Consider the following 21,221-nt stretch of genomic DNA (forward strand, 5'->3'; position numbering starts at 1 on the left):
CAACACACACTCGTAATTTTCAAATTAATCAGTAAATCAATAAAAAACGATAAAAATTAGGGGAAGAAGAGAGGGAAATGTGGTTTTGCGGGGACGATTAGCAGCCGAGAAAGCCCTCGAACGGAGAGGGAGGAAAGTGACACTGGTGGCGCCGGTGAAGAAGCGCGCTCCAGCTAGAGGCGACGGTGGCCGGCTCTGGCAGAGGCGGCGGCAGGAGGTGCCCAAGGTGGAAGAGCCTCAACCCTAGGTTAGTGCGAGAGAGAAGGGGAGAGAACGCCGTGGTTCCGGTGGTGCTTGGGGTCGCCGCCGACGCCGAGACGGGTGGAAGGTGGTGGCGCGGTGGCTGGTTGGAAGAAGTAATGGCGCAGGTGTTCAAGGGAGGCAATCCCAGCCCTAGCTTTTCCTGGTCAGAGAGAGAAAGAGACCTGGGTCTCGATGGAGGGAAGCAGCATTGAGTGTAGAGTCAGAGAACCCCTAGGGGAATTCTAGGTTAGAAACCACCGGGTGGGCCAAGCCCATAATAAACGCACGTTTTTCGGCCTTTTTCGAACGTTCGTCATCTACCCCCTCTCCGAACGTCCGTCCGTCAACTTCTTGGACGGACCGTTTGGGTGACCATCTCCCCAACGAACGCTCGTCCACAACGAGCGCTCGTCTTTCAGCCTCTTTTCCCAGCGTCCGTTCGCAAATTCATCAACGAACGCTCGTCCCCAACGAGCGTTCGTCATTTAGCCCGTTTCCCAGTGTCCGTTCGCCCATTCATCAACGAACGCTCGTCCCCAACGAGCGTTCGTCATTCAGCCTCTTTTCCCAGCGTCCGTTCGCCAATTCATCAACGAACGCTCGTCCCCAACGAGCGTTCGTCATTCAGCCCGTTTCCCAGCGTCCGTCCGCCAATTCCCCAACGAACGCTCGTCCCCCGACGAGCGTTCGTCATTCAGCCCGTCCCCCAACGAGCGCTCGTCATTCAGCCCGTTTCCCAGCGTCCGTTCACCAATTCCCCAACGAACGCTCGTCCCCAACGAGCGCTCGTCATTCAGCCCGTTTCCCAGCGTCCGTTCACCAATTCCCCAACGAACGCTCGTCCCCAACGAGCGCTCGTCATTCAGCCCGTTTCCCTGCGTCCGTTCGCCAATTCCCCAACGAATGCTCGTCCCAACGAACGCTCGTCATTCAGCCCGTTTCCCAGCGTCCGTTCGCCAATTCCCCAACGAACGCTCGTCATTCAGCCCATTTCCCAGCATCCGTTCATCATCGCCCAACGAACGCTCGTCCCAACGAGCGCTCGTCATTCAGCCCCTTTCCGAGCGTCCGTTCGTCAGTTCCCCAACGAACGCTCGTCATTCAGCCCCTTTCCTAGCATCCGTTCGTCATCGCCCAATGAACGCTCGTCCCCAACGAACGCTCGTCATGAAGCCTCCGTTCCCAGCGTCCGTTCGACATTTCCACCAACGAGCGCTCGTCATCCACTCTCCTGTTCTAAACGTCCGCTCGTTATCTCCACCAACGAACGCTCGTCATCCAGGCTCCTTTACTCAACATACGTTCGTCATATTACCCACGAACGCTCGTCGTCCAGGCTATTTTTCTCAACGTCCGTTCATAATTCCCCCCTACGCTCGTTATTTTTATTTGTTTGTTTTTCTTATTTCATTTTATTCTATTTCATTTATTTTGTCTATCTTATTTCATTTGTTTTATTTATTTCTTTTATTTTTATTTTATTTATTTTATTTTCTTCTATCTACTCATTCTACATATTTACTTATCCTAAAATATATATTTAATAATGCAATATTTACAATTTAAATAAAGGAATTTATCAAAATACGTTTTAAAGGTTTAGGCACATGTGTGATCGCACGCATCGCCCTTGTGTTGAAAACCTTTTCTCTTTCTTAATTAAAATTACAAAAAATACGTTTTAAGGGTTTAGGCACATGTGTGATCGCACGCATCGTCCTTGTGCTGAAAACCTTTTCTCTTTCTTAATTGGAATTACAAAAAAATGTTTTAAGGGTTTAGGCACATGTGTGATCGCACGCATCGTCCTTGTGCTAAAAACCTTTTCGCTTTCTTAATTAAAATTACAAAAAATATATTTTAAAGGTTTAGGCACATGTGTGATCGCACGCATCGTCCTTGTGCTAAAACCTTTTCTTCTTCTTTTCTAAAATTACAAAAATATATTTTAAAGGTTTAAGCACATGTGTGATCGCACGCATCGTCCTTGTGCTAAAAACCTTTTCTCTTTCTAAAAAACAAAATACAAAAAAGGTATAAAATCTTCAAAAAAAAAAAAACCCAAAAACATCAACAATTTTAAACAACAAGCAATCTTCCCCCCAGAACTACGTGATCCTTGATTCTCCATCAAGAGTGGAGATACATAGGAGCAAGGCTAGTCCTTGTCAGGTTCACTTTCCCAAAAATCCAAATTTATCCGTAATCATTTTCTCAAACAAATCTTTCAATCAATTTCTCAAACAAATCTCTCAAACATTTTCAAAAAGAACTACGTAACCCTGATTTCTCATTTTGAATGAGAATACGTAGGAGCAAGGTCAATCCTTGTCGGGCCCAAAAAACTAAAAAAATATGTTTTATTTATTTTAGAATTTTATTTTAGGGGATAGTTAAACATTTTGAAAATCACATCATATTCGTGCATTTAGTTAAAGGTACTGCCTTAGGGCAGGCGTTGTGGGGTGCTAACACCTTCCCCACACGTAACCGACTCCCGAACCCAATCTTTGGTTTTCGTGGACCGTGCTTTATCGTTTTTATGGTTTTTCCGTAGTTTTCCAAAATAAACTATGGTGGCGACTCCAAATCTCTTTCTTATCAAAACGCGTTTCTTTTTGGATCGTCGTCCCGTCGCGATTCCGGTTGCGACAGATGGCGACTCCACTGGGGACGGCGAGAGTCAGGCCATTTAATTAGATGCGCGAATTTGACATGATTTTTCTTTGTGTTTTTCTTCCCCTTTTTTTCTTTATTTGTGTTTGATAGTTGGAATAACTGCATGTGAATTGTTGAATATGGAACCCTAGGGTAGAAAACATGTTTATATCTGCCTGGGAATTTTTTCTGGTTGTTTTGCAGGTGAGGGTTTGGGTATGCATTGCATTCTCCCTTCACACACACACTTTGTGCATATCATGAGTGGGGCCCTATACCCGGGTCTGAGCGTAACTTAGAATTAGAGGAGTTGTGTAGCGGTGTCATTCTGGGATGTACTTCCTGTCTGGCTATCGTGAGAACTCCAGCTAGAGTTTGTTCTCTTCACTTGTGTCTCCTCATCTAGTTGATTACTCGACTGTTGTGGAGATGCTATGAAGGGGGCCATAGCTCTAGTGACCATTGACCTCTAGGTTCAGGAGACCATCCTTGTGAAATTGCATATACTTGACCTCGAATCCAAGCCATTGAACCTTTATTAGGGCACAAAGGGAGAAACGTGTATTCTTGTAATCCTCACGCTGTTCGTTCTCTTTCGAAAATTATGTTATTGCATTTTCATGCCATGCATGCATTTGATTCATCGTGTTGTTTTATTATCATGCATCATATTCATGCATCATTTAGTAACATGTTGGTTTTAGGGGAAATCACAGGTATACACTTGACTTCACACGAGATGGATGTTGACGCCAGATCGGATGCTACACTGCATACCAACTCCGCCATTTTAAGAAAGAAGTCTAGCCTAAGGACACATGTTGGAAATTTGACCGGGTTGATAAATTTAGGCCGAAGACTCAAGACCATACAGAGAGAAGCCTTCGGGAGGAAATATGGGAATTTGTTGAGTTTAATGGAGGTGAAAGTACAGTTGCCCGCTATTACAGCTCTAGCTCAGTATTATGATTCTCCCCTGAGATGTTTTACCTTCCAGGACTTCCAGCTGGCACCAACTGTAGAAGAATTTGAGCATATTCTGGGCTTGCCATTAGAGGGTACCAAGCCATATCAGCACTTGGAGCATCATGCCTCTGTTTCTACCCTTGCTGTTATAATGAAATTACAGCCCAATGAATTGGAGAACCGGTTGATAACGAGACATCAAATTTGGGGTCTGACACAAGGTTACCTTGAACAATATTTGCACGACCTGGGCGATAGGGAAGAATGGGAGACCTTCATGGATGTACTAGCCCTCACTGTGTTTGGCATTGTCCTGTTTCCCAAGCTGGAAGACTTTGTAGATTACACTGCTATTGATGTCTTCGTGGCAAAAAAGACGAGATCAGAAAACCCCGTAACAGCAGTCCTCGCAGATGTGTATGGGACTATGAGTTTTTGCCAGGAGAGAAAAGGGAAGAGGATTCTTTGTTGTTTGCCGGCATTATATGCGTGGATGACGGCACGAGTATTTAAGGGGGTAGTCGATGTTAGAAGTTCACCTGAGAATCTGTCGCATCAAGGAGGTAATGGGTGGGCTCTTTTCTTTGCCGGTTTGAGAGAGGGAAACGTAAAATGGCGCCTTCCTTGGCTTGAGACTAAACCATCTATCCATCATTGTGGCAACTTCCCTAACATACCTCTCATAGGCGCTAGGTATTGTATTAACTACAACCCTATTTTGGTCCAAAGACAGTTCGGATATCCTATGAAGGGAGCGCCTTCACCAGATTATCTCACAGCCTTCTTCATCTACTATGAGGACGGACATTGTACTGAAATGCTGAGGAGAGTCAGAAGTGCCTGGGAAAATGTGGTGCGAACAGAGAAGGACCTGAGGAGTGGAGTGATGGATAGCAGGGTTAGTTACCATACCTGGATTCTGGAGAGGGTAAGAGAAGTCAAGTTGCCTTTTAAGCCCATCAATGATCAATCAGCAAGTGAAGAAACATTCCAAGCCCCAGAAAGTGAAGAGGTGAAACAGCTGAAGGTTGAGGTGGAGAAATTGAGGGTGAGGAATGCTAGGTTGGAAAATGAATTACAGAAAGCTCGCAATGATTTTGTGGATATGAGGAATGATAACGAAGAAAAGTCACGGGCTTATGAAAACATTGTCAAAAGCCAGAAGGCAGAGAGAGATTATACATTCCGAGTAAAACAGGATCTTGCGGCCGCAAGTAAGGAGTTAGCCATGAGGGTGAATGAGAAGAATGTGGCTCTAGAAGAGGGCAGACAGTGGAAACAACTCTATGAAGAAGCCAAGAGGGATAAGAGGGAAGCCCTAAAAAGACTAAGGGAAGCGCAAGTCCAAGTACAAGAATCGGGGCGTCAAATGAAGGAAATGGCTACATCATTTGAAGCGGAGTTGAATCAGGAGCGCTGGAAGCTGGCAGAGGCTGAAGGGGAATATCGAGCCATGTTAAAGCAGATGGAGGATTACATCGAGGAGCAGGAGGAGCGATGGAGGTCGATGGAATTTGAAGAAAGGCATCAGGCCTTGATAAAGCGAATGAAAGAGCACATCGCAGAGCAAGAAATGGCCGTAAAGCATTGGAAGGAAAGCTTCTCTCAGTTGGCTGCTTTGGCAAATGGGGCAATTGAAGACATCCCCAGAATGGTGTCGGAAGCTGAAGCGAGTACCCACTTTTATAGCCCACCAGTAGAGATAGAGCTTTTTATTAATCACTGTAAACAGTTGATAGACGAGATGAAATCCCTCATCACTCGGGATAGGAATTGATGTATTTAGGGATCTTTATGGTTTGTTTCCTTTAAGAAATGTAATGAACTTGTTTCCCTTTAAATGAAAGGTGTGGGATGTTGTTTAGCATCCGCTTGTGTTAATTTCCATCAGTGATGTCATTACAATCTTGTGATTTCCCCCTATTACTAGCATGCATCATCTTTTCTTTTGTTCAGCATGTTTCATTTCCATCTAATTAATTAAAATAATAAAGCAGTACGCGTGAGAAAAAACGACGACCAAATTTCCACGACATCCCTACCGGACCCGGGCAAACTCAAAAGCCATGGCGAGCTGGGAGGAGTCACAGGAGTCTCTCAAAACGGATGTTGGCCAGTTGAAGGACCAGATCGGCCAGATCTTGGCGACGCTTGAATCCATGAAGACTGCTGAAGAGTCTTCATCTACGCATGTTGGGGGGAATGCTCACCCTTATCCTCCAATGTTCAACGCTGCGAGCCAATCTGTTCCTTTCCCACTGTATGGTTTACCTCCGGGTTACACCCCTCCTGTAGGAGAGTACTCAGAAGTTGAGCACGCTTCATTCTCATTCCCCGCGACTGTCAATATACCACCAACCACCGGCACTCAGGGACCTGTCTTAGTGTCGGCTCCCATGGTGGGCACGGGAATGAATGAGACCAACACAACTGATGGAATTCGGGTGACCCCAGTACCGCGTGTGGTTACTAGGGAGGATTCTTCAGCCGAAGCTGCACAGCACGCCACAATGGTTGGGGGATTCGGTAGCCTCGTTGGAGCTACGGGTAGGTTGGAAAGTTTGGAGGCGAGGTTGAGAGCTGTTGAGGGAGTTGAGAGCTACGGGTTTGGAGATGCGACCAGATTAAGTTTGGTTCCGGGCTTGAAAATCCCACCTAAGTTCAAGGCGCCGGAGTTTGAAAAATATAGGGGTAACACTTGCCCTAAAAGCCATGTGACCATGTACTGCAGAAAGATGGCTGCGTATGCTCATGATGAGCAGCTACTCATCCACGTTTTCCAGGAAAGTTTGGCTGGGGTGGCATTGAACTGGTACACCCACCTGGAGCCATATCGAATTCGTTGTTGGGCGGATCTAGCTGACGCCTTCGTAAAACAATATGTATACAATACTCATGTTGCTCTGGACCGTCTGCAGCTGCAGAATATGACAAAAAAGGACAATGAAACTTTCAAAGAGTACGCCCAACGATGGAGAGAGTTGGCTGCTCAAGTTGAGCCGCCGTTGTTTGATAAGGAGATGGTGTCGATGTTCGTAAACACACTCCAGCCGCCATTTTATGAGCATATGGTTGGGAATGTATCTGTCAATTTTGCTGACACCATCATCATTGGTGAGAGGATAGAAATTGGATTGAAAAACGGGAAGATAGCATATGGCCCACCTGCAGCTACAAACTACAAAAAGCCCAGCTTCAATCAGGGGAAGAAAAAAGAGGGGGAGGTACATGCTGCGTCGGTAATGCCTGCGTGGAGAGGACGAGCTCCCAATCCTAATTATCGACCATACTTAAACCCGCCTCCTTATGCTGCTAACACCACGTTTGTTCACCAAGCTAGGCCTCAACAACAACAAGCGTATTATCCACCGCAGCGTATCCCAACCGAAGCTGCAAGACCGGCCGCAAACATGGGCCCAAATCTGAATGTGGGTCAAACCAACAACCCAAGGGGAAATCAATTTGTTAGGTTCACCCCAATCCCTATGACCTACACTGAATTGTTACCTAACCTAGTCAAAAAGGGTCTGGTCGCCATTTGTCCGATGAAGCCTGTATAGTCGCCGTACCCTAGGGGTTATGACGCGAATGCCAGGTGTAGTTATCATGCAGGAGGCGTTGGCCACTCGACCGAAGGATGTATGGCTCTCAAATACAAAGTTCAGGCTCTGATAGATTCGGGTTGGTTAAAGTTTCAAGAGGACCAGCCCAGCGTCGATACTAATCCATTGTCCGGGCACGGGAGTTCCTCGACGAACGCCGTCGAGGTTGGAAACCATGATCTGATAAGAGATGTGGGCGAAATCCGAAGTTCTAGGAGGTTTATCTTTGAAGCTTTGTTGAAGAAGGGCCTAGTGAAGGGCGATTATGATCTGGGTATAGCGTGCGCACTCCATCCGGAGGCCGGGCACTCTATTGAGGAATGTATGGAATTCGAGATTTTTCTACAAGACTTACTTGATAGAAATCTGATGCAAGTGTGCCGCAAGGTCAGAGAGGAGGAAGTATTTGCACAAATTGGTGGAGAATCTGATGTGACTCTACCCGAACCTTTGGTGATCCATTTTACTAGGACCACCCCTGCACTGGTAACTGAAGGAAATCCGTCTGTGGTCATCCGAGTGCCAACTCCTTTCCCTTATAAGAACGAGAAAGCCGTCCCATGGAGATATGGGGCAACTGCATTAGATGACGGAGAATATGCAAATCCGACTGTGGAAAACATATCAGGCATTGGTGGGATGACCAGAAGTGGTCGAATCTTTACACCACCAGAATTGGCGAGAGAAAGAACCAATGATAGGGAGGCAACAATGGCTGCAAAAGCAAAGGAGTTCTTGAGGGGGAAGAACGTGGAGGCCGAGGAGACCCCCGACACAGAGGAGAAGAGGGAAATATCTGAAGAAGAAGTTGGTGAATTCCTAAAGTTCATACAACAGAGTGAGTACAAAGTGGTGGAACAGTTGAATCGCATGCCTGCCCGGATCTCCTTGCTAGAATTACTCATGCACTCTGCCTCCCACCGAAAGTTGTTGATGAAGATACTCAGTGAGGCTCATGTGGAACAAGGTATTTCTCTGAACAAGTTCGAGGGCATTGTTGGCAACATCGTTGCTAATAATTACCTCACCTTCACTGATGAAGAGATACCTGTTGAGGGGAGAGGTCATAACAAAGCCCTTCATGTCTCTGTGAAATGCCTGGATCACGTTATAGCGCGTGTCTTGGTGGACAATGGCTCCTCTCTGAACGTCATGCCAAAATAGACATTGGAGAAGCTCCCCTGTGATGGAATGCATATGAAGCCGAGCTCTATGATTGTGAGGGCATTTGACGGAAGTAAAAGGGTAGTGATGGGAGAGGTAGAACTACCAGTCCAAGTCGGTCCGTGTGTCTTTCAAGTGACATTCCAAGTCATGGACATCCTCCCGGCCTATAGTTGTCTGTTGGGTCGCCCATGGATCCATTCCGCAGGGGTTGTGCCTTCTACACTACACCAAAAGTTGAAGTATGTTATGGGAGACAAGCTGGTGATAGTGGCAGGAGAGGAAGATTTCCTGGTGAGCGGACCATCATCCTCCCGTTATATTGAAGTAGCCGAGGAAGCTCTCGAGGCAACTTTCCAATCTCTGGAGATCGTGGGAAACGCCTACGTGGAGCCATTCGCGGTCAGCCCACATCTGTCGCGTGCTTCTATCATGATGGCCAAAGTCATGTTAAAAGAAGGTTATATGCATGGGAAAGGTTTGGGTAGGTATGGACAGGGGCGAGCATTCCCTCTGGAGGTCGTCGAGAACAAGAATAGGTATGGCCTGGGATACAAGCCCACCAGGGAGGATAGGAGAAGGCTGATAGAAGAAAGGAGGGTGCGTAGTCTGGCTCGGATGGAAAGACGGGAGCCCAAAGTGGGAAGAATTCGTATCTGTGACCTCAAGGAGAGCTTTCGCAGTGCTGGTTGGGTTAACGCTGGCCACATAGCAGCTGTGGGAGATGAAGATGGATCGGAAGGCTCCAGTTGCGTGTGGGCCTGCTCCCCGGATGCACGACTCGACAACTGGGGATGCTGGATTTGCCCGTGATGCTTAATTTGAATAAGATGTAATAACTTTAATTAATCCTATAGCTTTACCCGGGGCTTTAGGATTCATGACTTACGGGTTGACGCTTTTAGTTTGTTATGCTCAGCGCGATAATCAAAGTGTGTTTGTTTGTGTTTTATCATCATTTTGCATTCCTCGTCGTTTTTCGTTTATTTATTTCCTTTTCATAAACTCAAATAATGCAGATATGACAATGAATGTTTTGAAAGTAATTATGTTGATATTCCTGATTTTGGGCGCCCCGTCAATCATACGGAAGATGATTGTGATGATGACCCGGAACCCCCTCCTGAACTGTTGAGACTAGTGGAACAAGAGTGTAAGGAGATGAAACCTCACCAGGAAGCTGTTGAAGTACTCAATTTAGGGAATGGGGATGAGGTAAAGGAGGTGAAGATCGGTACAGCCATGAAAGCAGAAGTGAAAGAAAAATTGCGTGACTTATTGAGGGAGTTCAGGGATGTGTTTGCTTGGTCTTACAATGACATGCCAGGCCTCGATACAGATATTGTACAACACAAGCTCCCACTCAAGCCGGAATGCCCACCGGTAAAGCAAAAGCTAAGAAGGATGAAACCGGAAATGTCCTTGAAGATCAAGGAGGAGGTACATAAGCAATTCGATGCAGGGTTTCTAGCTGTGGCGAGATACCCAGAATGGGTAGCAAACATTGTACCGGTGCCTAAGAAGGATGGTAAAGTTCGGATGTGTGTCGATTATCGAGATTTGAATCGCGCAAGCCCAAAGGACAATTTCCCATTACCACACATCGACACCCTGGTTGATAATACAGCCAAGTATTCACTGTTTTCGTTCATGGATGGTTTTTCGGGGTATAACCAGATCAAGATGGCGCCAGAAGATATGGAAAAGACTACTTTTATTACATTGTGGGGCACATTTTGTTATAAAGTGATGTCTTTTGGACTCAAGAATGCTGGGGCAACATATCAAAGGGCGATGGTGGCACTTTTCCATGATATGATGCACAAGGAGATTGAAGTTTATGTGGACGACATGATCGCGAAGTCCGAATCAGAAGAAGAACACGTCCTCAACTTGAGAAAGTTATTCGAGAGATTGAGGAAGTATAAGCTTAGGCTGAATCCCGCCAAATGTACATTTGGAGTGAAATCCGGGAAATTGTTGGGCTTTATTGTCAGCCAGAGGGGGATAGAGGTGGATCCAGACAAAGTGCGAGCGATAATGGAAATGCCTGCGCCTAAAACGGAAAAAGAAGTTCGAGGGTTTTTGGGTAGATTGAATTACATTGCTAGATTCATCTCCCACTTAACTGCTACTTGTGAACCACTGTTCAAGTTGTTACGAAAGAATCAAGCTGTGGTGTGGAATGAGGATTGTCAGGCCGCTTTTGAGAGAGTCAAACAATACTTACAAAACCCTCCTGTATTACGTCCACCAGAACCAGGAAGGCCACTCATTTTGTATTTGACTGTATTGGACAAGTCAATGGGTTGTGTGTTGGGTCAGCATGATGAGGATGGCAAAAGAGAGCACGCTATATATTACTTGAGCAAGAAGTTCACAGACTGCGAACAACGATATTCATCGTTAGAGCGGACTTGCTGCGCATTGGCGTGGGCCGCTCATCGTTTAAGGCAATACATGTTGAGTCATTCCACATGGTTGATATCCAAGATGGATCCTATCAAGTATATTTTTGAAAAGCCTGCTCTTACTGGAAGGATAGCTCGATGGCAGATGCTATTGTCAGAGTACGACATCGTATATGTCACTCAAAAATCTGTCAAGGGTAGCGCACTAGCAGAATACCTGGCTCATCAACCCCTTTGTGATTATCAACCAATGCAACCTGAATTTCCTGATGAGGATATCATGGCTCTATTCGAAGAGAACAAAGAAGACCGAAACGAAAAAGCGTGGACGGTGTTATTCGACGGAGCCTCGAATGTGATGGGACATGGAATAGGGGCAGTGCTTATCTCCCCAGAGCGTCAGTATATACCAATGACGGCAAGGTTGTGTTTTAGCTGCACAAATAACATCGCTGAATATGAAGCCTATGCCATGGGTATTCGAGCAGCAATTGAGTCTAAGGCAAAAATTCTAGATGTGTATGGAGATTCGGCTTTGGTCATCCATCAACTGAAAGGAGAATGGGAAACTAGGGATACAAAATTAATTCCCTACCAAGCTTACATCAGGGGATTAATGGAGTATTTCGATTCCATCACATTTAACCATATACCTCGAGAAGATAATCAATTAGCAGACTCACTGGCCACCTTGTCGTCAATGTTTGAGGTCGATCAAGATGCAGAATTACCAAAAATCAAAATGAAAGCCATGCAGAGCCAGCATATTGCCACTTCATCGAGGAGGAGTTAGACGGTAAGCCTTGGTACTTTGATATCAAGCGTTATCTTAAAACCCGAGAATACCCTGAGGATGCGTCTGAAAACGATAAAAGAGCACTAAGAAGGTTGGCCGGTAGTTTCATCTTAAGTGGGGATGTTTTATACAAGAGAAACCATGACATGGTTCTCCTCAGATGTGTGGATGCAAAGGAAGCCGAGTTGATATTGAAAGAAGTGCACGAAGGTACATTTGGTACACACATGAATGGACATTCGATGGCTAGGAAGATCTTAAGAGCTGGTTACTTCTGGTTGACCATGGAAAACGATTGTTGCATACACGTGAGAAAGTGTGAGAAATGTCAGATATATGCAGATAATATCAATGTGCCACCCACTACTCTGAACGTGTTGTCTGCACCATGGCCATTTTCGATGTGGGGAATAGATGTCATCGGAGCTATAGAACCAAAAGCGTCAAATGGACATCGCTTCATACTAGTCGCAATCGACTATTTCACCAAGTGGGTTGAGGCTGCTTCGTATGCCAACGTTACTAGAAAGGTTGTGGTTAGATTCATAAGGAAGGAGTTGATCTGTAGGTATGGGCTACCTAACAAGATCATCACTGATAACGCTACCAACCTGAATAATCAGATGATGGCAGAGTTATGTGAGGAATTCAAAATTCACCACCATAATTCCTCTCCTTATCGTCCAAAGATGAATGGGGCAGTAGAGGCTGCTAACAAGAACATCAAGAAGATTGTGCAGAAGATGGTAGTCACTTACAAGGACTGGCACGAAATGCTTCCTTTCGCTTTGCACGGATACCGCACATCAGTACGAACATCAACTGGGGCCACGCCGTTCTCGCTAGTGTATGGGATGGAAGCGGTACTTCCATTTGAGGTCGAAATTCCCTCCTTACGCGTGTTAATGGAAACTAAGTTAGAGGAAGCTGAGTGGGTTCAAACCCGATTCGACCAACTCAACCTTATCGAAGAGAAAAGGTTAACAGCAGTGTGTCATGGACAGCTGTATCAAAGGAGAATGAAAAAGGCGTTTGACAAAAGGGTGCACCCAAGAGAGTTTCATGAGGGCGAACTGGTGTTGAAGAGGATTTTGCCCATCCAAAAAGATCATCGAGGCAAGTGGACCCCAAACTATGAAGGGCCGTTTGTGGTGAAGAAAGCATTCTCTGGTGGGGCACTAATTCTCACAAGGATGGATGGGGAGGAATTACCGTTACCGGTTAATTCTGATGCGGTCAAAAAGTTCTATGTATGATGATTCTGTGATAGGGGTTGTCGTTAGTGAATATTAACATTGTCTTTTAAATTCTTGTAATTTGTGTTATTTCGTTCAATAAATACCGCATATTAAATTTTTGTTCATACTTTCTGAAATTATTGCATGTCGCGCTGAGCTGTTTAGGTAAATAAAGAGGAATGAAAACGAAAATAATTGAACAAATGTCAATAAAAGCATCACGGGTATTCAGTCGGCTTAGCTCGGTCCTGGTGGGTGTCGTAAAAAAAGGTAAAAAAAAAAATAAAAAAAATAAAAAAAAAAGAAAGCAAAAGAAAGGACACATGTTGAATTCGTTGTCAATGAGGTTGTCAAGGGCGTAGTGTTTTCGAAAAGCAAAAGCAAAATAAATTTTGAAAATACCAAAGTTGGGTCTTCTCCTGATGCAAGGTTTCGGGGGTAACCATCGTTCTTTTCCGGCTAGAGCATCTGCATTCATACTACTTGAACCCTCAACCTTTTCATTTCCCATTAAAACAAAGGGTTGTCATGAATACAATACTGGGGCAGTGTTCATCATGGTACACATCCCCAACGATCTGTTGATTGGGAGATAAAAAAAAATAATAATAATAAAAAAAAAAAAAAAAAAAACAATGAAGTCGATGTGTCAACCACTACCGAGTTTTATTCCAGGGCTAAGGTCGCGAGAAAGTAAGGTAAGCAAAGATTCAGAGTGACGTGTGGCCATTTTTTCTTTATCCAAACGTTAAAGGAAGTTTATCCAATTGCACCCCTTTTGAGCCATAAATTATATTTGTTTTCATCACCCCCGACAAGAATCATTAGCACATCGATGTCAACCTAAAGGGTACATTAAGGGCGTCCAAAATCAAGGAGGGGATTTCTGAAAAAAAAAGAGAAAAGTGAAAAGAAATATAAAATATATAAAGTCTCAAAGAAGTACACAACAGAGACAATGAAGCAAGCGACCCAAAAGGGGAAGAAAAGAAAGAAAAAAAACAGCAATGAAAATAAAAGGATGCCCGAAGTCTCAAATCTTTAGGGATAGTTGACTCGACACCTTGCAAATGATTCTTGTTGAAACAATTTAACCGCTAAACACTTATTTGAGCCTTCATTATCCTTTTCTTTCAAAACCCTTTGACCTTTAGCCACGGTACAAGCCAATAAAAGTCCACGCTGACTGAAGACTGTTTGTCCTAATCTTTCTCACGATTTTAACCCTGAAACGAAATGATGTGGTGAATGACACAATCACTCAAAAGAAAAGAGAAAAAAGAAAGAAAGAAAATGAAACATCGAAAAAAAAAAAAAGAAAAAAAAAAGAGACAAAAAAATGTGAAGTCTCCCCGTCAATCAAGAATCGCCCAATTGGGGCAATCCTTCCTACCCGAACCTTTCCACCTCTCCAAATCAAGTTTACTATACGCAACAAAGTTGGGGCAACCCTAGCGGGCCATGCATGTGTAGATACTAAACAACACCTCCCAAAGTAAGAAAAATTCAAATGCTAACGTTACCCACAGGTAATCATTCAACCATCTACCTTTCATACTCATCTCCCGCACCTTTTCAGGTTCAAGCCAGTGCTAGAGGGAATTTGAACCCCTAGTTACGTTCTCTTCCTTCCATCAAAGAACCCACTGCTTCTTGACATTATTTTGACTGAATGCATTTCGAACGTACATCGCGTTTGACGTCAACATTGACAACGGATTCCAAGCATAGAATTTTCGCCAAAAAAAAACAGAAAAAAAAAAGGTGTAAGAAAGGGAAAGCGAGAGCAAGAGAAGGGAACGAAACCAATGGCTCATATGCATTCATGCACCATCATAACATAACATCATTTCATAGAAAGCAAAGAAAATTGTTCAAAAATCCGTAAGGGGAAAATGATGTGGTGAAAAAGGTTGGCAGACCTTTATATCTAAATCTCTCTAATGTTTTGCTCAGTATTTACCAATGTTTCTTCAAAAAAGATCTGAATCCAAGAGTTTCTTCTACGATAGCTCACCTCAAGGCACTCGTCGAGCCTATTGATCCTCATTCCATTCATCCATAGGGTTTGTACACCCTCCACGAGGTTAGTACACCTCATATCATTCATCCATAGGGTTTGTACACCCTCCACGAGGTTAGTACACCTCGCATCATTCATCCACAGGGTTTGTACACCCTCCACGAGGTTAGTACACCTCATATCATTTATCCAAGAGGTTAGTACACCTCACATCATTTGTTCAGGGTTTGTACACCCTCCACGAGGTTAGTACACCTCATATCATTCATCCATAGGGTTTGTACACCCTCCACGAGGTTAGTACACCTCGCATCATTCATCCACAGGGTTTGTACACCCTCCAAGAGGTTAGTACACCTCACATCATTCATCCACAGGGTTTGTACACCCTCCAAGAGGTTAGTACACCTCACATCATTCATCCACAGGGTTTGTACACCCTCCAAGAGGTTAGTACACCTCACATCATTCATCCACAGGGTTTGTACACCCTCCAAGAGGTTAGTACACCTCACATCATTCATCCACAGGGTTTGTACACCCTCCAAGAGGTTAGTACACCTCACACACAGTCATCCATAGGGTTTGTACACCCTCCACGAGGTTAGTACACCTCACATCATTCGTTCAGGGTTTGTACACCCTCCACGAGGTTTGTACACCTCATTCCCCTCAAGCACGGTTTTGGTTCAACGTTTTAAGCCCAGTCTTGTCTGGCGCCTCTAGTTTTTCTTTGATTTTGGGCCCCTCTGCTCGGCAATGATCGTTTATGTTGCAATCTCACATTCTTCATCGATTTGTTTAACTTATGTTTCGTATTCATTTTGCTTCCTTAGAAATCCAGACGAAATTAGTATTTCTATCTTTACTTATCTTTTACTAAATAATATGAAGACATTACATTGTCATATTATCTAGTAAAATCTAAGTAAAGAGGGGCAACTGTCAATACCAAATTTCGTCCGGATTGTTTTTTTGGCTTTTACTGTAGTTTATGTTCCTATTTTTATTTCTATTTTTTTTACTGTTTTACTTTATTTTGCTTTCTATCCCTTTATTTTTATTGATTTACTTATTTTATGATTTTTTTTATTATTTATTTATTATGTTCCTATATTATTTTTATCTTTATCTTTATTTTTATTTCTCACCTTACTTATTCTTTTTCTTTTTTTTCTCTTTTTATTTTTATTGTTATTATTTTATTTTATTTTTATTATTATTTTTGTAGTTTTATTCCATTTATATTCTATTTTGTTCTAATATTATAAAAAATAAATAAATAAAAAGTAAAAAATAAAAAGAAGAAAAAGGTATTTTTGTCTTTTAGTAAGATGAAAAAAGAAAAAAGGAGAAAAGAATGTTTGGGAGTTAGGAGACAGGGTACGGGGTGTGCGTGTTGGAAGGGAAGAGCAGAAAACCGTGGCTGCGAGTGGCGGGGTGGCAGAAACGTTTTGGTTTTTACGTACGAAATTGGGTACGGAGCGATTTGGGGGGGGGGACACAGAGAGAATTGCAAAAGCACAGAGAGAATTGCAAAAGCACAGAGAGAGTAGAGAAAAGGAGAATTCTGGTTTTGGGACAGAAAAGCAAGGAGCAAATATACACACAGCGGGGGTTGTTTGGGGGCATCCATCATCTTCGATCATTGGTGAGGACTGCTGGGGGACCTTCACCATTGGCACCTGCAAAGAAGAACAAGAGACATTATTTACAGCAAAAGAGAAGGGAGAAGTCAGCCACTCAAGGGAGAAGGGGATTTTCCTGGAGATCTTCACTACCAGCACCAACTTCAATCGCAGTTGCAGCAGCTACTAGAGACGCCAAGCAATAGCATAGGAGCTCCAAGAGGTAAGCAACTACTTCACTCGTTCATATTGTCATGTATGATGGAATGAACACTGGAGCTTTTATGGTTGCTATTGCCTTTTTATACTTGTTATTGCGTTTTTTACGCTTGATATTGCTCTGTTTAAGATTGGTCCTGTATCTGAACCTTCACCATCGTCTCCGGCTACTATAGTAACCAACACCCTTCCAGCCACCCTTTTCTTCCACTCCCAATTTTCACCCTTCAAGTTTCCCTTCATTTCCAATCAACAACACCTTATCCCACAGCCAAACAACCTATGATCTTCATCCTTATACCACGGGGGCACCTAACATCTTCATCCTTATACCACCTCCAGCATCATCATCTCTAACACCACTACCAACACCCCACGGCCAACCCATCATTTTCATCCCTTACCTTCTTCATTTTCAACACCTCATCTCCATCTTCAACCATAATCCACTCCCAACGTCCCTTTTCTTCCTCTCACCACTTTCATCTCCAGCACCACTTCCAGCATCATCACTCTCATCTCCCCAACATCTCTGACGCCACCTCCAACAAGCATAACCCAACCAACACATAAGGCAGAACAAATCCAGCATTCACCCCTCACATTCAGATGTACACAACACACACTCGTAATTTTCAAATTAATCAGTAAATCAATAAAAAACGATAAAAATTAGGGGAAGAAGAGAGGGAAATGTGGTTTTGCGGGGACGATTAGCAGCCGAGAAAGCCCTCGAACGGAGAGGGAGGAAAGTGACACTGGTGGCGCCGGTGAAGAAGCGCGCTCCAGCTAGAGGCGACGGTGGCCGGCTCTGGCAGAGGCGGCGGCAGGAGGTGCCCAAGGTGGAAGAGCCTCAACCCTAGGTTAGTGCGAGAGAGAAGGGGAGAGAACGCCGTGGTTCCGGTGGTGCTTGGGGTCGCCGCCGACGCCGAGACGGGTGGAAGGTGGTGGCGCGGTGGCTGGTTGGAAGAAGTAATGGCGCAGGTGTTCAAGGGAGGCAATCCCAGCCCTAGCTTTTCCTGGTCAGAGAGAGAAAGAGACCTGGGTCTCGATGGAGGGAAGCAGCATTGAGTGTAGAGTCAGACAACCCCTAGGGGAATTCTAGGTTAGAAACCACCGGGTGGGCCAAGCCCATAATAAACGCACGTTTTTCGGCCTTTTTCGAACGTTCGTCATCTACCCCCTCTCCGAACGTCCGTCCGTCAACTTCTTGGACGGACCGTTTGGGTGACCATCTCCCCAACGAACGCTCGTCCACAATGAGCGCTCGTCTTTCAGCCTCTTTTCCCAGCGTCCGTTCGCCAATTCATCAACGAACGCTCGTCCCCAACGAGCGTTCGTCATTTAGCCCGTTTCCCAGTGTCCGTTCACCAATTCATCAACGAACGCTCGTCCCCAACGAGCGTTCGTCATTCAGCCTCTTTTCCCAGCGTCCGTTCGCCAATTCATCAACGAACGCTCGTCTCGCCAATTCATCAACGAACGCTCGTCCCCAACGAGCGTTCGTCATTCAGCCCGTTTCCCAGCGTCCGTCCGCCAATTCTCCAGCGTCCGTCCGCCAATTCCCCAACGAGCTTATTTTTATTTTATTTATTTTATTTTCTTCTATCTACTCATTCTATATATTTACTTATCCTAAAATATATATTTAATAATGCAATATTTACAATTTAAATAAAGGAATTTATCAAAATACGTTTTAAAGGTTTAGGCACATGTGTGATCGCACGCATCGTCCTTGTGCTGAAAACCTTTTCTCTTTCTTAATTAAAATTACAAAAAATACGTTTTAAGGGTTTAGGCACATGTGTGATCGCACGCATCGTCCTTGTGCTGAAAACCTTTTCTCTTTCTTAATTGGAATTACAAAAAAATGTTTTAAGGGTTTAGGCACATGTGTGATCGCACGCATCGTCCTTGTGCTAAAAACCTTTTCGCTTTCTTAATTAAAATTACAAAAAATATATTTTAAAGGTTTAGGCACATGTGTGATCGCACGCATCGTCCTTGTGCTAAAACCTTTTCTTCTTCTTTTCTAAAATTACAAAAATATATTTTAAAGGTTTAAGCACATGTGTGATCGCACGCATCGTCCTTGTGCTAAAAACCTTTTCTCTTTCTAAAAAACAAAATACAAAAAAGGTATAAAATCTTCAAAAAAAAAACCCAAAAACATCAACAATTTTAAACAACAAGCAATCTTCCCCCCAGAACTACGTGATCCTTGATTCTCCATCAAGAGTGGAGATACGTAGGAGCAAGGCTAGTCCTTGTCAGGTTCACTTTCCCAAAAATCCAAATTTATCCGTAATCATTTTCTCAAACAAATCTTTCAATCAATTTCTCAAACAAATCTCTCAAACATTTTCAAAAAGAACTACGTAACCCTGATTTCTCATTTTGAATGAGAATACGTAGGAGCAAGGTCAATCCTTGTCGGGCCCAAAAAACTAAAAAAATATGTTTTATTTATTTTAGAATTTTATTTTAGGGGATAGTTAAACATTTTGAAAATCACATCATATTCGTGCATTTAGTTAAAGGTACTGCCTTAGGGCAGGCGTTGTGGGGGTGCTAACACCTTCCCCACACGTAACCGACTCCCGAACCCAATCTTTGGTTTTCGTGGACCGTGCTTTATCGTTTTTATGGTTTTTCCGTAGTTTTCCAAAATAAACTATGGTGGCGACTCCAAATCTCTTTCTTATCAAAACGCGTTTCTTTTTGGATCGTCGTCCCGTCGCGATTCCGGTTGCGACAGACATTAATAACGAAGATGAATTCTTATATGCATGAGAGAGATTATGTGAAATCTAAACCCCAATAACATATCAATCTCATATTTTCAATATCATTCATTCATCTTTGTGTTTAGCCTTAATTGATCAAATTGCATTCATGTTTATTTTTAGTGCATTTGCATTCAAAACACCTAAATTGTTCTTCAAAAGTCTTAATTAGTTGAGTAATCACAGAATTGTTTAGTGCCGTGAGTCCTTTGGGATACGATACTTGGTCTTACCATTTTATATTACTTGATACGATTCGGTACACTTGCCGAAGTCTTAACATTTGTCTCACGTCCTAGAAGGACATCTATCAAGAGTATACAAACCAACATCTTCATGTCTTCATCTCTATTTGCTCTCGTTACTCTCATTGATCACATGGAGTCAATTCTTTGAAGAACCTTCATCAACTCAACTTGAAAATTGCTTATGTTGTAGGAGCCTCCTCAAAGCAATCTCTATCATGTAGGGAAATATTACGGGGATTTTTGAAATGTTTTCGAGACATTAATATACTTTATTTTTAGAAGTTTTCATTAATCACACGTGACATCCTGATAGGGGGTTACATTGTGGCATCCTAATAAGGGTGTTACATTTTGTACAACCACTACTGCCGAAGGTGATAGATACTAGATTATCGTACTAACAAAATTTTGTAAGGTGTTAAATCTGGTTTGAAATTGGGAATTCATTTGTCAAGTTTCCTCCTTACTATTTGCTAGTGGCTCCTCACTATTTGCTAGCCGTGTTTGAAGTTGAATAAACTATTCTGCATTTAGTTGCTGACTAAAATATGCTTGTGTTTATTGTAAGTAAATGTCGACACAATCATCATGAGAATCGATATATCCAATCCCGTACTTGAGTCCCTTGTACTTTCAACCTACCACCTCTTACCAACATATGTTGCTTAGTCTTTCCTCATTAGTAGGGTTTATGGGATTGCATTGTGAGACATCAACAGATGCAGTCTCAAATACTGCTGGAGAAAATCTAGTTTGAAATTCTTCCTGTTGAAATAATATATGTTTGTGTTAATATAATAAATACTTGAGGTGTAAAATGTAATAGAGTTAATAGAAACTAACATGTGTTCGTCTAGATGTCTCATCGACAAAATCCCTTGTTGCTCAACCAATATTTGTTTGTTGACAAAATTCATTAACATGGACTAAGCGATCAAACTCTTATGATTGGAGACAGAAATTTATAAAGTAAACAATTGTTATTAAGTTTATAAATGAATTCAAAATATATAAATATGTCATACCAAACGAATAATATAGTTATGCATGTTAATAGATCCCCTATGTGCAAACTCCCACTCTTTTAAAATCCACAAGTTTTCTTAGCTGGATCATAGTTTTTTCGATACACAAACATGTACCGCTTCTACAACAAACAGTTCCAAACTATATCTCTCATCCAATTAAGCTATTTACCTTCTTTTTTAGCTTTCTTAAACATCTTTGAAAATTATG

Source organism: Vigna umbellata, chromosome 2, assembly GCF_029865625.1.
Source record: "Vigna umbellata cultivar VRB3 chromosome 2, Vumbellata_1.0, whole genome shotgun sequence".
NCBI classification, from domain to species: Eukaryota; Viridiplantae; Streptophyta; class Magnoliopsida; order Fabales; family Fabaceae; genus Vigna; species Vigna umbellata.